This window comes from Lycorma delicatula, chromosome 6, assembly GCF_047948215.1.
Source record: "Lycorma delicatula isolate Av1 chromosome 6, ASM4794821v1, whole genome shotgun sequence".
Classification (NCBI taxonomy): domain Eukaryota; kingdom Metazoa; phylum Arthropoda; class Insecta; order Hemiptera; family Fulgoridae; genus Lycorma; species Lycorma delicatula.
Window position 1 is genome coordinate 145,612,261 of NC_134460.1, and position 14,798 is coordinate 145,627,058.

The following is a 14,798-nucleotide window of genomic DNA, read 5'->3' on the forward strand; positions in this document are numbered from 1 at the left end:
CTTATATGGGGAAGGCACATCGGTTCGAATACGACTTCATTTTTTTTAAATTTTTTTCTTTAATTTAAATATTTTGATTTATTAAAAATTATTAACCTCCGATTGTAAAAATAAAAAATAAAATAAATAATATTCAATAATAACAATTAAAAAATTAATGAAAAAATATCAGAAGTTATTATCGAAATAAAATTTTATATACTTCACTTTCAAAAATGTACATATGTAATTTAATAAGCGTACAAGAAAATCATGTCGTGTCCACATCAGATTTTATAAAATAATTTCTCTGGTAATAACTTAGTACAAAAAAGGATAATTTGTGTAGTAAAAATATTCGTATTTTGGAAAAACTTGGCCATCTTTAACGTGTTCAATAACTGTAACCGGTTTGTTACATTAGACACGAACTCAAGTGTCTACTAAAAACGATAAAAATGCGTTCGAACAGATTTTAGGACTAGATTGACGGTTCGTTCACGTCAAGGTACTCAGATTTAATTAATTTATGAAATAAAATGAAGTTGGTAAAAATGTAGGTGGAGAGAAAGTACAGAATACATAAGGCAAATATCAAAAGCGAAGTTTTTTTATATGTATGTATATATATACTCAGACGTAAAGAATCGGTGCAGAATATAAAGGATATAGAAATGCAAATACAATGCATTTTTACATCATTTCACTAGTCCTTGAAGAAAGTAACGAGAAATCTTGGTTAGGGTGTTGCTCGCTCCAGCAAATATAAAATTCCCGCAAGCGGTATCCTTTATTTTCAAAGCAGACGACGGTTACAGTACAACGGTAAAATAAATAAAATAATGTGACGACCACGATTAAAATTTAATTACTTATTAATAGGCTTTAATCAATTTAATTATAATACATTTTTTATCGAAATAATTCGGATTAATACTACAATTTTCAATTTTTGTTTGCGGTTTATAATTGTAATTAAAAATATAAATAAAATATAATCCCCTTACGAATAAAATTACATCTAGACCCACGACAAGGCAATTACCAGATTAGAGAAAACATTTTGACTTTTGACCCGATTAATTAGTAATTGTATCATATCACAACTACGCAAATCATTAAATTCCATTACAAATAAAAATAATAAAATAACTGTGCATTTCACAAAATATTTAAATATTATAAAATATATATACATACATATGCTGAAAATTAAGATATGTAAACAATAATGGGTAATTTAAAATAATAAAATAAATACTAAAATTGATAAAAAAACCGATCTTACCTTTGGGCATATCGTAAATAAATGTGAACAAATACTACTGATATGAAGTAATTTTATAATATAACTGAAAATAAATAGAACGATTAATAAATGTCAACGAATCAAATATTTAACTCTTTTACTTGTTCGAGGGTTTTTAATAACCTACAATAATAACAATAAATCACAAAAAAAATACCCGTAATCAAATTACTTTTCACCAATAGATAAAGAAAACTTCACTAACGAAATTTCAATAACACAAAACTTAATACACTTAATCATGACGGTATTTAATTAACGAAACACGTACCGCTAAATGAAAAAAATTAATAAAAATTAACGCAAGATAGAAAGGAGCACGGCGAACGATGAACGACGACAGCTGATTACGTGTTAAAACTGACAAGAGAACGGTTCGACTTGAGAGAGTTGAAGCGCACTGCGACACGAGCGCTAGTTACAACAGTGGTACCAACAACCGAAACATATTTTACACTAAAATTAATAAATCGAGAAGATTTTATTTTTAAACTTTTTTACCGCAGTAAATAACTATCTTTCAACGTTTCCATTAAAGAAAAATAAAAATAGCACGTTTTTAAATTATTATCATATAAAAAAAATTATGAAAACCATTTTATCAAAAATAATCTTTATGAATACATAATAACGAAGTTGAATATTTAAGCAAAATCAGTTGTTTTACTATAATTAGAATTTTATTTTCTTGGTTTTTAAAGTTAATAAAAAAAAAGAAGGTAATTGTGAGCCTGAACGTCTTCAACCTTAATCTTTTTCAAATTGAAATATGTTGAAAAATAAACTTTAAATGTAATACAATTACATTACGCATATGTAATTACGAATATGTTATATAATTAATAAAGATACAAGTTTCAACAGTCGGAACAATGAAATTACCTCATTATTCTTCCTCAGAATCTGTAACGGCAGAAGCGTTGTCGGGCAACTCCATCATATAGTCAGGATACAGTAAATCATGTACTCGGGTCTTTTAGTCCCTGTATTTTCTTTTGAAAAAGAACTCTGCAAGACGCCCGTGCAAGTTGTGCTTACAATTTCCTACCGAGGAACGTTTGAACGCACTTCTCGCTACGCACGCTCGGTTGTCTGTGTATGAACGCCCGCGTCCGGATGTATGAAATTATATCTGTGGTTCATCGCTAATTGTCGGTAGCCTTCGTGTTGCAAACAATTATTGTCTTTCAGCAATCGCTAGCAATTATTGTACCGGAAAGAATATTCTTTTGTATGATAGGCAATAAGGTAAAAATAAAAAAAGATCTGAAAAAGTAATTTGGATTTACAGGATGTACAAAAAAAGAATATCGGTACTTATCGGTTATACGGAACCTCTACTGAAATCCAATTGTTCGCATATATAAAAACAAAATCACCTATACGTATAACTAATTGTATATCATTTTTATTTTTAACGTTAATCAGAGGAGGTTATCGAGCGTAGGTAATGTTTGATTACATTATGTTGATTCCGTGTAATGACGTATCGCTCACTATATCAATATAACGTAACCACACGTAAGTTACGTTCGCTAACTTCGTCTAAATTAAGATAAAGATTACTATATATTTTTCTGTTGTGTACTAGTTCGATTGTCCATCATATTCCAATGTAAGAGATATTTTAGTTGAGGACGTTCAGGGTCACAATTACAAAAAAGAATATTGCAATGGATAAAAAAAAATGATCACCCGAAGACTTCTGTCAACGTTTTGAAGTTCTATACAACCGAAAACATTAAATCCACCTTAAAATGTATATAGGTTTATATTTTTTTTATTTTTTATACCTCACGATCGTACAATCTAAAGCGACGTACATCGATTTAAATAGAGCTTCTATTACTTTCATTTTATACCATCAAAATTTTAACTACTGCTAAAACCGGTATACCGTACTTCTCAGATAGATGTAACATAACTAATCTCGCGGAGAGAATTCCCATTAATAGAAAAGATATTATTTCTATTGCCGGGAGCGTGAAATTTTCTAAGCGTTTAATAATGAAACATTCTTGACGGATAATCAGATTTCTGTTTCTTTTGAAACAAATTCAAACCGCACCAGTTTCGTTTCAATGCGTCTTAATAAATGATTAAATATTTTTTTTTAGTAATTAACATACGAGGGTTATTTTTTTTCAAAGTCCGATCGGTCACGAAATTAAAACCACAGTGAAAATAAAAAAAAAATTATTTGTAACGAGTACTTACGCTATTTCTCTACATAATCGCCACTCCGACTTAGACATTTGTCGTAGCGTGGTACCAACTTTCCAATACCCTCGTCATAAAACGGAGCCGGCTGTGTTTTCAGCCGTGTTTCTACGCTGGTCTGCAGCTCGATGTCTATGCCAAAATGTTGTCCTCCTAGCCGGCGTTTCATGTGAGCAAAGAGGTGAAAATCGGATGGAGCCAAATCCGGGCTGTATGGTGGGTGATCAAACACTTACCGACGAATACGCTGCAGGAACTTCTTTGTTACAGCTGTAGTGTGCGGCCGAGTATTGTCATGGAGAAAGACAATGCCTGATGACAACGTTCCTCTCCGCTTATTCTGAATCGCACTTCGTAGACGTTGAAGAGTCACGCAGTATGAGGCTGCAGTGATGGTCGTGCCACGTTCCATGAATTCTACCAAGAGAACTTCAGTCCGGTCCCAGAACACAGTAGCCATACGCTTTCTGTTGGAGAAGTTTCGCTGAACTTCTTCGGTTTACTGGGAGAATGAGAATGCATCCGCTGTTTGGATTGTTCTTTTGTTTCTTCAGTTTCGAAATGGACCCGTGTCTCATCCGCTGTGACAATTTTGTTCAAAAAATCTTCTCCTTCATTGTGGTAGCGCTGGAGAAACGTTAGAGAGGCGTCCATTCTCATTATTTTGTGATGGTCGGACAGCATCTTGGGATCCCATCTCGGACACAGTTTGCGGTACTGAAGTCTCTCACTCACAATGGTGTAGAGAGCTGACGTTGAAATTTCAGGAAACGAATCACTCGATACAGAAATTGTGAACCGACGATTTTCTCGAATCGCCTCATCCATTCGCTCAAAGAGATCATCGGTTGACACTCGCTTCCTTCCCTGACCGCCTGCACCATGAACATCTGTACGTCCTGCTTTAAAGTTCCTGCACCATTGTCGCACTTTGCTGTCACTCATTGAAGTTTCACCGAACACATTACTTATTCGTCGATGAATTTCAGCTGCATTATACCCCTCAGCCTGAAGAAATCGAATTACCGCATGCACTTTTGCAAAGGTCCATCCGATTTTTGCGCGGGTTTTTATTTCGTGACCGATCGGACCTTGAAAAAAAATAACCCTCGTATTACCGTATAAAGTATAATAACATCACCCTCAAAATGTCAGAACAAGTTTTCAAGATACTAAAATCGGCGTCAGACCCCGATGTTTGATGATAATATAATCGATGTTAATGATAAATATAATCATTATTAATTTATTTACATTCATAATTTACCATCTTTGGTCGTCTTAACAATAAATGAAGAAAAAATACAACATCCACCTCTATCAAACCGAGCAGGAGCACTTCTTTCTTTTCCTGTTTAACCTCCGGGAATTACCGTTCAGGTATTACTTCAGAGGATGATATGTATGAGTATAAATGAAGTGTAGTCTTGTACAATCTCAGTTCGACCATTCCTGAGATGTGTGGTTAATTGCCACGATGTAGCATTTAAATCCATATAAAAGTAAATGCCTTTACTAGGAATTGAACGCTGGAACTTTCGACTTTCAAATCAGCTGATTAGGAAAGACCCGTTCACCACTAGACCAACCCGGTGGATTTGGGCAAGAGAACTGTTTTCGGTTAACTCAACACATCACTTCGCTCGATGAAAAGAGCTTCATTAAACTTCCGCTGAAAATTTTAATAAATTTCTGACCCGTATACTTGAAGATTTTCCCACCATTTATTTAAGATAAAATTTAAAAAAAATTATTTTTCAAAAACTAAAAACTTTCTTTTATAAAATATTATTCTGTAAATGAGATTTTAAATAATAACAATATAAAAGATAAATTAATAATAAAAAAAAAACCCCTAAATTTTCTGCATCTATATTTAACGTGTACCTAGCGTTCTGAATAGAATTATTTTGTAGTGATTTTTATTTGTATTTAATACCGTATTAATATTTAGTATCTACATACATTTAATTCACTATTACCTCGTCTATTTACATTTTGAAATATTTGTATGGACTTTAACCCACTTCCTTTTTTTTTATTTATAATTAATGTTTTGTTATGCCGTTTTATCACACTTTTCCTTGATCCATCCAAGAAAATGATGGAGCAATTACTTTATTCATCTACGGATAAGCAGAACTATCTATTTACCTGACATGATATATATATATATATATATTAGTGGATAACGTTCGATCAAAATAAAATGTTTATTGAATTTTCGAAAGAATCGAATAATTAAGTGAGGGGAGATAACTTAGTAATTCTGAAACTAAAAACATTTCACCTCGCTTGTTTTTAACATAAAAAATAAAATCGTAAATACCAGTGAAAATGTTGTGAAAAAGAACAAACAATAAAAAAAATTAAGACTTTTATAAATGTTTCTTAATCGATTTACACATGCGTGTATAGGCTTCCGTTTGGCTTCATAAATTTCTAAGGAAGTGAGTAATTTACAGTCATGAGATGTGTTTGCAGGGATCTATTATATTAAATGTTACAGAAAAATTTGGTGAGAGATGAAAAAAATTGTAATCGTACGTGTTTTCCAAGTCGTCAAAAAATAGAGAAAGAGAAACGTTTGATAAAAATGTTCATTAAAATCTTTTTATTATGAAAGTAAAATTTAACGCCACCATTAAAAATCTGATTCTTAATAAATTTTCTAACGTTTCCATATATTTTCTTTTTGAAATTTGTTTTTTTTTTCTAATTTTGCTAACTTCGGCGTTTTTTTTAAAGATTAAATAAATCAATTAATCCTACAATTACGATTAATCATGATGATTTAGTCATTACGATTAAATCATTTAATCGAAACTCAATTTTCAACGAACGCTATATTAAAAAAAACGAAATTACAAATATCGAAAATTACTCCTCTTCCTTATATTTTGTCCAAAATTATATGCCATCAATGCTCCGCATATAGAAATAGTTAGAGTCGACACTGAAGAATTATGATGAACAGTTCAGGAGGTACTGATCAAAATACAAGGAAACACAAGTAATTACGTGCATAAATACATCTTCAGAAAACTTCTTCCAATTTTTTTTTGCTTTTTACCTTCCTTGTACGACGTAAAGGAGGTTCTGTGATCGCCAAAAATTTCGGTTTACAGATTACAACGGGAATATCCATTTTGACCATCCCTGAATCCATTTTGATTAGTTTCGGCGTGACGTATGTTCGTATAACTCAAAAACGATTAGCTGTAGATTGTTGAAATTTTGGATTTAGGACTGTTGTAACATCTAGTTCTGCACCTCCCCTCTCTTTTGACTGCAATTAACTGGACCAAAGGTGTCCAAAAAAGCCCAAAATCCAAACAAACTTGGATCTTGAACTTTTGCTTAACTACAGTAATAAGCTCTCATCGACCGCCTTTCAACAATATATCATAAGTAGTACTTATTTTCATTGGTTCCATAATTATAGCCAAATAAAATTTTAATTAATGAAATATTTGGATCTTACAAGGGGAAGGCATATCGGTTCGATCAGCCATTTCCTTTTTTTTACTTTTTTTTAAATTTAAATATATTAATTTATTAATAATTATTAACCTCTGATTGTAAAAATATTTTTACGACAAATAATAATTCAATAATAACAATAAAAAAAATATATCAGAGTTATTAATGAAATGAAATTTGATGTACTTTTAAAAATGTGTATATGTAATTTAATAGGCGTAAAATGGAGTCATATGGTGTCCACATCAGACTTTTTTTTTAAGGGGTCTGAAAATGTTGATATTTGTAAAAACACCGATACCCAAAATTCGGTTCGATCGGTTTTGCTTTCCCTTTGTAGCTATGCTGCCGCAACAGCAATACAGCTGTAGCCGTGAAATTAAAAATAAATAAGTAGTCCTGAGTGTAATAAAGACGATTACAAATTTTATTACGGTTTGGGACATATAAAAAAATTTCATGAAAAGTTCAACAACATAGCAACCAGACTTAGGTATTTCTTTATTATTAATAGTTAAATTTCTATATGAATCAAGACGTTTCAATAATATGATAAACGAAATAAACCTGATTTTTATTTACACCTGATGTAATTATAATTAATTTTAATTCAACTGTTCAAAAATTCAATTTAAAAATTTTATTAAAAAAACAAAAATTGTAATACTACTGCAGTGAAACAGTAAGACCGATCGAGCTCAAAACACACGACCTACGATCTCATGGGTAGTAACTTTACAAAATAGTAAGTAATACTCACAAAAGTCGTACAGATCGATTTAGCATTCTTGAATTTGCATGGAATTTAATATAGACGTACAAATATAAATGTTACAGGAGCTAAAATGTAATCGACAATAAAAACAACTTTTTATCATTTTCGGTAACGCGTTCCTCAGATTCACAAAAATAATTTTTTGGAACATTTCGTTCCTTTTACTAAGAAAATTCTTTATTAAATTAACAGAATAAAAAAAACCTAAAATTTTCATTAACATTTTAGAAGATAAGTAAAAATAAATAAATTAACAATATCAATTCAATGTAATTATTATTAATTATATAATAAATAAATAAATACTGCTCTGAAAAAAAATATACTTCGTTTTCCTACAAAACATATAAATACATACACATATAAAAAAAAATAAAAAATTAGTAATAATAATAATAGCCTCGATATGAAGGTTAACATAACATAAAAGCTATACGAAGCAGTTTACGTTCTCAAGTAATAAAAAAAAAAATCAGTAATATTCTTACATTTCAAAATCTTGTTCTGCTGGTATTAACAATTAAAATTATATAAAACTGCAACGTAATTTTAATATTAACAGAAATAAATATTTTACAAGAATAAGCTCCTGAATAATAAATACGGCAATAATTATTTAATTAATTAATAGATTATGGTAATTCATTCAAATAACAAAAGAAAAAAATTCATAGAAAGTAGGAAAATACTGTACCAAACTTGTTTCTGAACTACCGGGGACAAGTTTGCAGTTCATTACCGTAAATTCGTAACGTTTATGCAATAACAAGTCGCTTAAGTAAAAATGTTTCTACATAATGGATCACAGAATAAAGAACATAAAATTTAAAAAAAGAAGGCAAACCTAAAAACACATAACGCAACAACATTCTACAATAATATTTCATATCAAAAAATTGAAATTCGGTCTGATGTAACTATTTTTACTTCCTTGTACGAAGTAAAGGAAGTATTGTGATCGCCAAACATTTCGGTTTCAAATTTCAACGGAATTATCAATTTTGACTATCCCTGAATCCATTTCGACTAGTTTCGGCGTGACGCCTGTAGGTACTTACATATGTAGCACTTCGCACAACTCAAAAACGATTAGTCACAGCAAGTTGAAATTTCGGATTTAGCACTGTTGTAACATCTAGTTGTGCACCTCCCTTTTTGATTGCAATCAAAATTAAAATTTTAATTAATGAAATACTTAAATCTTAAAGGGAAGGCACATCGGTTAGATTCGAACTTGATCTCAAAAAAAAATCGGAAGTTATTAGTGAAATCAAACTTTATGTAATTAATAAATGCGAATCAATTAATTTTATGTAAATCAAAATGCGTATATGTAATTTAATAGACATTATTACATATGTAGTAGATTTGGTGAAACATCTGATATTTTATATTAACTGAAAATTATAATTTAGAACCGTATTACTTTTGGATTTTCTAGTTTAATTTCAGTTTAATTTAATTTAATTATTCTGGAATTTGTTTAATTTTATCTACATTAAAGTTAACTAGAGAGTGACTGAAAAATAGACCCTCACAAGAAGATATACACTGAGGCATACATGCCCGATCTTTAAAAAATCGCAAAAACGTCTTATTTTTTAGTTCATTACTTCTCTAATATTGTCGGACAATATTCTTAAGTCGGAGTTGATCATCATTTCGGCTATTTGTATATTTTTGCCAATCATTTAATCGCTCTTATAATTCTTCTGATCTGAATTTGTGTTCACGTTCTCTAGTTTTCAAATTTTCTCTGTCTTTATATTCATCATCCTCTCTTAATCTTTTTATTCTTTCCTTGTCTTAACGTTTTCTTCCTCTTTATATTTATCATCTTATCTTAATTTTTATTCTTCCCTTGTTCTTAACGTTTTCTTTCCCTTCATATTCATCTTCTTGTCGTTTTTTGAGATATATTTCTTCATATTTATCTTTCTTTTCACCAAATAATCCGATAATAAAAACTGAATATTTTACACCGTAACGTCGAAATTAACATTTGTAACCGGTGTACAGGAGGAGTCCACTAAACGGAATAATTTATTATTAACTTCGGTTAAACGACACACCAGAAATCTAAAACTAACACGAGTAATAAAAGGACTTTTAATCTATACTTATATTTCAACAATCGTGTAATTACCCACTTTATTAAAGGATTGGAGGACGTATTTCAGTTTCAAATGAAATAAGTTTAAATGAGGTGCAGCAAAAAATGTGTACGTGTAATTTAATAGGCGTACAAGGAAATCAAGTGTTGTCCACATCAGATTTTTTTATAGCGATCAAAGACAGGTTTTATTATTGCCTGAAAAATACCAGTAATGGAATGCCATACTTCTACAAACAATGAAAAATTTTGAGGAAAAGCTACAAAGGATATTATAAGAAAACATTTTCAAAATAATACACCTTTTAAACACAAAACAGTAATAAGAGAGACTCGAACTATCATAAAATGTAATGCGTGAACTAGATTGTACGAAAATAACCCGAGTAAGAAACGGGCTCTCCTCCCCTACTAACGAAAGAATTTTGAAAGCTAAATGGATATGAAAATCCATTTCTAAAAAAAAAAATAAAAAATATATTCACAGTGTTACTAAAATGGTGGGCTAGCTATACTTTTCAGATTCTAATTGTAAAATTAAACAAAAAATATTCTTAGGAAAAATAGCAATTCCTCCTTCGTTCTCTCTCTGTCCACCATTTTGTTATTTTTATACAAAAATGTATACCTCAAGTTCGGATAGAGGAATCACATTAATATTATAGGGAAGCGTCTTGGTAAGTTTTAAAATTAGCAAAAAATCAGGACTTAAATACCTTCACAAATTATCTTTATTTTTCAATTCGTTATTATATCTCCATAAATATAAGTTTTATCAAAATGTTAGTTATTGCTAAAATATTAAACCTTTAATTTTGAACAAAATGACATTTAATTTTTTTAAATCGGTTAACAAATAGCCGAATTATGAAGAAAAGTTAATGTAATTTTGTGTCTGTATTCATGACCTCCACTTTACGTTCATTGCGATTAAATATTAATTGTTTTTATTTATTACAGTTAAATTAGGTAATTAAGTAATTTAAGTAATTATTTTCTCACAATAATAGACCTAATAATTAAAGAAATAAAACAATTGCCTGAGATAATTTTACGTTAATTGTTGTAGAACATTAGGTATACTTTAAAAAAAAAAATAAACAGTCAACAATTGTTAAAAGTTATAAGAGATGTTCAAAGTATCCACCATTACAGATTACACAAGTCTCCGGTCTTTTTCTAAGAGATTGTCTTAATCGTTCAAATATTCGAGAGTATTCCTAATTTGTTAAAATCCATTTTGGATCCTTTGTTGAAGATCCTCGATGTTGAGTATTGGAGTTGAATAAACAATATGTTTCAAATGGCCTCACAGGTAGAAGTCAAGAGGGTTTAAGTCAGGTGTTCGGGCAGGCCAGGGCCCTCCGCGGCCTATCCATTTTTAAAGTAAAGTTTCATGTAGGAAATCTGATACCGAATGACTGAAATGTGCTGGAGCTCCATCGCGGTGAAACCACATATTTCCTCTTAATTCTAGAGGTTCCAAAAAATGTGTAAGATTGCCGACAAATGAGCAAGATAATTTTCTTCATTTAAATGATTTGGTAGAATGATAAAACCCAAAAGATAGTCATTAAAAATACCTGCCCGTATGTTCAGGAAATCTCTTTGTTGATGGCTACTTTGGAAGTTACCATGAGGATTCTCATCGCTCCAGATACGCTGGTTGTGATAAGTTTTGAACACCATTCCTGTTGAAAAAAAGCTTCATTTTTACATTGTTAACATGATCAGCAGAAATAGTCGCTGTGTAAAATTATTCAAAAGTGATAAATTAATATCAATTGTTTTATTATTATTTAATATTAAATTTTATTGTGAGAAAATTATTACTTAATTTGGTACTATTTTTTTCAATATTAGAATTAATAATAAATAAAAACAATTAATATTTAATCGAGCTGAACGTAAAGTGGAGAGGACATGAAAACAAGACACAAAATTACATCAATTTCCTGCCATTACTCGGCTATTTGTAAACCGATTAAAAAAAAAATGTCATTTTCTTCAAAATACAAGGCTAAGTATTTTTACAAATAACATACATTTTTCTTAAACTTATATTTACGGAGGTATAACGCGGATTGAAAAATAATTATGTCCGCCATTTTGTAATTTTCAAAGATATTAAGTCCTGATTTTTCTGATAATTTTAAAACTTTATTACCAAGACGCTTCCCTATAATATTAATGTGATTCCTCTATCCCAACTTGAGATATACATTTTTGTATAAAAATAACAAAATGGCGGACAGAGGGAAAACGAAGGAGAAATTGTCATTTTTCCTAAGGATATTTTTTGTTTAGTTTTACAAGTAGAATCCGAGAACGAATAACCGGCCCACCATTTTACAAACATTCTATGTACAATAATAAATTAATATAAATAATAAGAAAATTATACGAATAATATATTAATAAATAAGAAGGGTATATTTCAAAGCTGGTTCTTGAATAAATAAATTAAAACTCGTGATAGTCGTCGATTCGACTATCAAGAATTTGAAACGTTTTTCAATTTCAGTCACATCGTCGCCTAAAATTACGCTACTTTTTGTGCTTTGGTTTAAATCTACGACGCAATGCAGCATAACACAGACAACAGAGGTGACTGTTAATTTGGATGTTATCTACGATTACGAGCGGTTACAGTAACTTGTACTGTAACATCACCGGATGACACGAGGATTTCGTGCGTGTCCTATTCGAAAGAACGCATACGACTTCATCGATGACGATTTCCAAGGCGAAACGCTAGATGGGATACGACACATATTGTCAACAGCTGTCTTACTACGCTCTGTCAAACTGCCCGACTGAGCAAGCTAGCTTCTTTAGCGGTTGAATCGGCTCTTCCATTTCCTTAAATTTCTAAGCGGCTAGGAACCTAACAGAAACTTACAGGAGTGTAACAAATAGAGGTTTGAATGTCCGTAGTTATTGGATGCGAAGCAAATATGTCAATCGGTGCTTGAATAGCACTGAAGTAAGAAGTAGTGTTAGGATTTAAATAAAAATATATACTAATTTTCCCGTTGTGATATACTTGAGATATAATGAACAGAGTAAACGCATCAGTTGTAGGACTGAATATCACCTGTTCTTCCACGGGCTTGGTATGTTGATATATCGCTTTCGGATCTGTGAAGTAGACGTAGAAAAGTTTATCAATCCCCACTATTCCCAGTAAGTCTGATATCAGAAGCTTCTTTTTTTTGACAAATGACTGTAATTTTCTGGAGTGACTTGTGTCGGGGGTTATCATTATCACAGATTATAGTGTAACTTTATAAAGAAAATTCCGAGATGAGTTGGCCATACTTAAGTGGCAGTTCATTCATCCGTGAGGTGTGGTACTGTCTTGCCGAGGGCGGTCTTCAGTTATGATGTTTACAGTGGGTGATGAGATGTAGGTCTGAATTTCGTTGTTACGTATAACACATTTTGGACGGTATGAATTTAGCACTGTAATGACTCGTTACTTAGTCGATGGTTGAGGCATTTACAGTCACAAGCGTTGGTATTAAAATTGGACTAGGGTGGAGTTCTCGCTTCCACGGACTCGGTTAACTAGTTCAGAAGGTGATATTGTAGGAACAGAAGATATCCGAAAGAGGCGAAGGTGGTGGCTGAGATAATAATTTTTACTGATATAAATGTCTACCGAGGGAGGCATTTGCATCGGCGACATCCCGACTGAGGCCTGGCTGGTGACTGTGAGATGTAATCAGTTACAGGGTTTAAAGACGACCTCCAGTAAAGCCAACTTGGGGCTTTACTGGATCGCCACAAGATGTCTGCGTCTTCCTCTACGGAGTTGGTATGGCCATACTCAAGAACCAATTCAGGAAATCAAAATAAGCAAAAACGTTCATTCGGACAAATGCCCTACCTCACAACATATTCTCTCTGTTCGGTATTTTGTTTTTTTCAATAAAAGTTTATATATTAAGAATAGTCTGACAATTTTATGCACTTTTGACGCATAAGATTTGCGATCCACTTCAGCTAACGATTTCAGCTGTTTCAACCAATTCGAACAGCAAGTTTTATTGTTTTCTCAAAAAAGCCTTAATATTTTACAAAAGGCACAAGGAAAATTTTGCGATACGACGGGACGGATCATCCCAGGGGTTTTCAAGTTAAGAGATCCCTACTTGTACTGTAGCCACTCTAATAACTGTCTCGGTATCATCTGCTTTTAGCTGTGTTATTAAAAAGAGGCAGTGATGTCGTCGTGATCAAAAATTGAACACCGGACGATTTTGCACGCGAGTTAAATGTTGATCAGTGTTTAGAGGAAACGATTCTTTTGCTTGGAGAGGACTGTCCACATAACAATATTCAGCAGGTATCGAGAGTTTGAAAGATTAAATTTTAACCTCGAGGACGCTTCAAGGTCATGTCGACCGTCTTCGTTTGTGACTAAGGGAAACATTGCTGCAGTGAAAAAAATTACTTGAGAAAGTCAGCCGAGTGACGTACCGCCAAATAGAGGTGTTCGCTGACATTAATTCAGCAGCAGTTCATGCTCTTCCGCGAGATCACTTTCCAGTTACAAAGCTTCGTACACTTTGGGTATCGCATAACTTTGCCGACGATAAGATGGCACGTCGTGTTTCACGGTGAAACACGAAAAATTTAAAACAGAAAATCTTCCTAAGTGAAAGTTATTGTGACGGATGACGAAACTTGGCTGTAATATTAATGAGTAATCGTTGCAAATTTCATCGGGTACTTGACAAGAGAACGGATTGCCGAGGGAATTTAGGGCCTGGTATTTCCTGTCTTTTGGTTTTGTTGTTCTTGTGTTACAAGGTTTGATGTTTTTGTAGTGTTGTGTTTATTTAATTTCAAATAAACAAAAAAAATTTAAAGCGTTTTAAAAATAAAACGCTGCGTGTTTAACTCAACTTCTA

The 14,798-nt window shown here is 31.8% G+C and overlaps 1 protein-coding gene across 2 annotated transcripts in view; it reads right to left on the reverse strand.

Moving 5' to 3' along the window:
* Positions 1-14,798, reverse strand: part of LOC142326338 (putative E3 ubiquitin-protein ligase RNF144A) — a 416,013-nt gene that overhangs the window by 313,925 nt on the left and 87,290 nt on the right. Inside the window, exon 1 of one of the 2 annotated variants that reach the window (XM_075368752.1) lies at positions 1,268-1,655. The exons of the other annotated variant lie outside the window; for it this stretch is intronic. The gene's annotated coding sequence lies outside the window, so the exon portion shown is untranslated. Of the gene's footprint in view, positions 1-1,267; positions 1,656-14,798 lie in introns of those variants that run through there. 2 annotated transcript variants of the gene reach the window in all.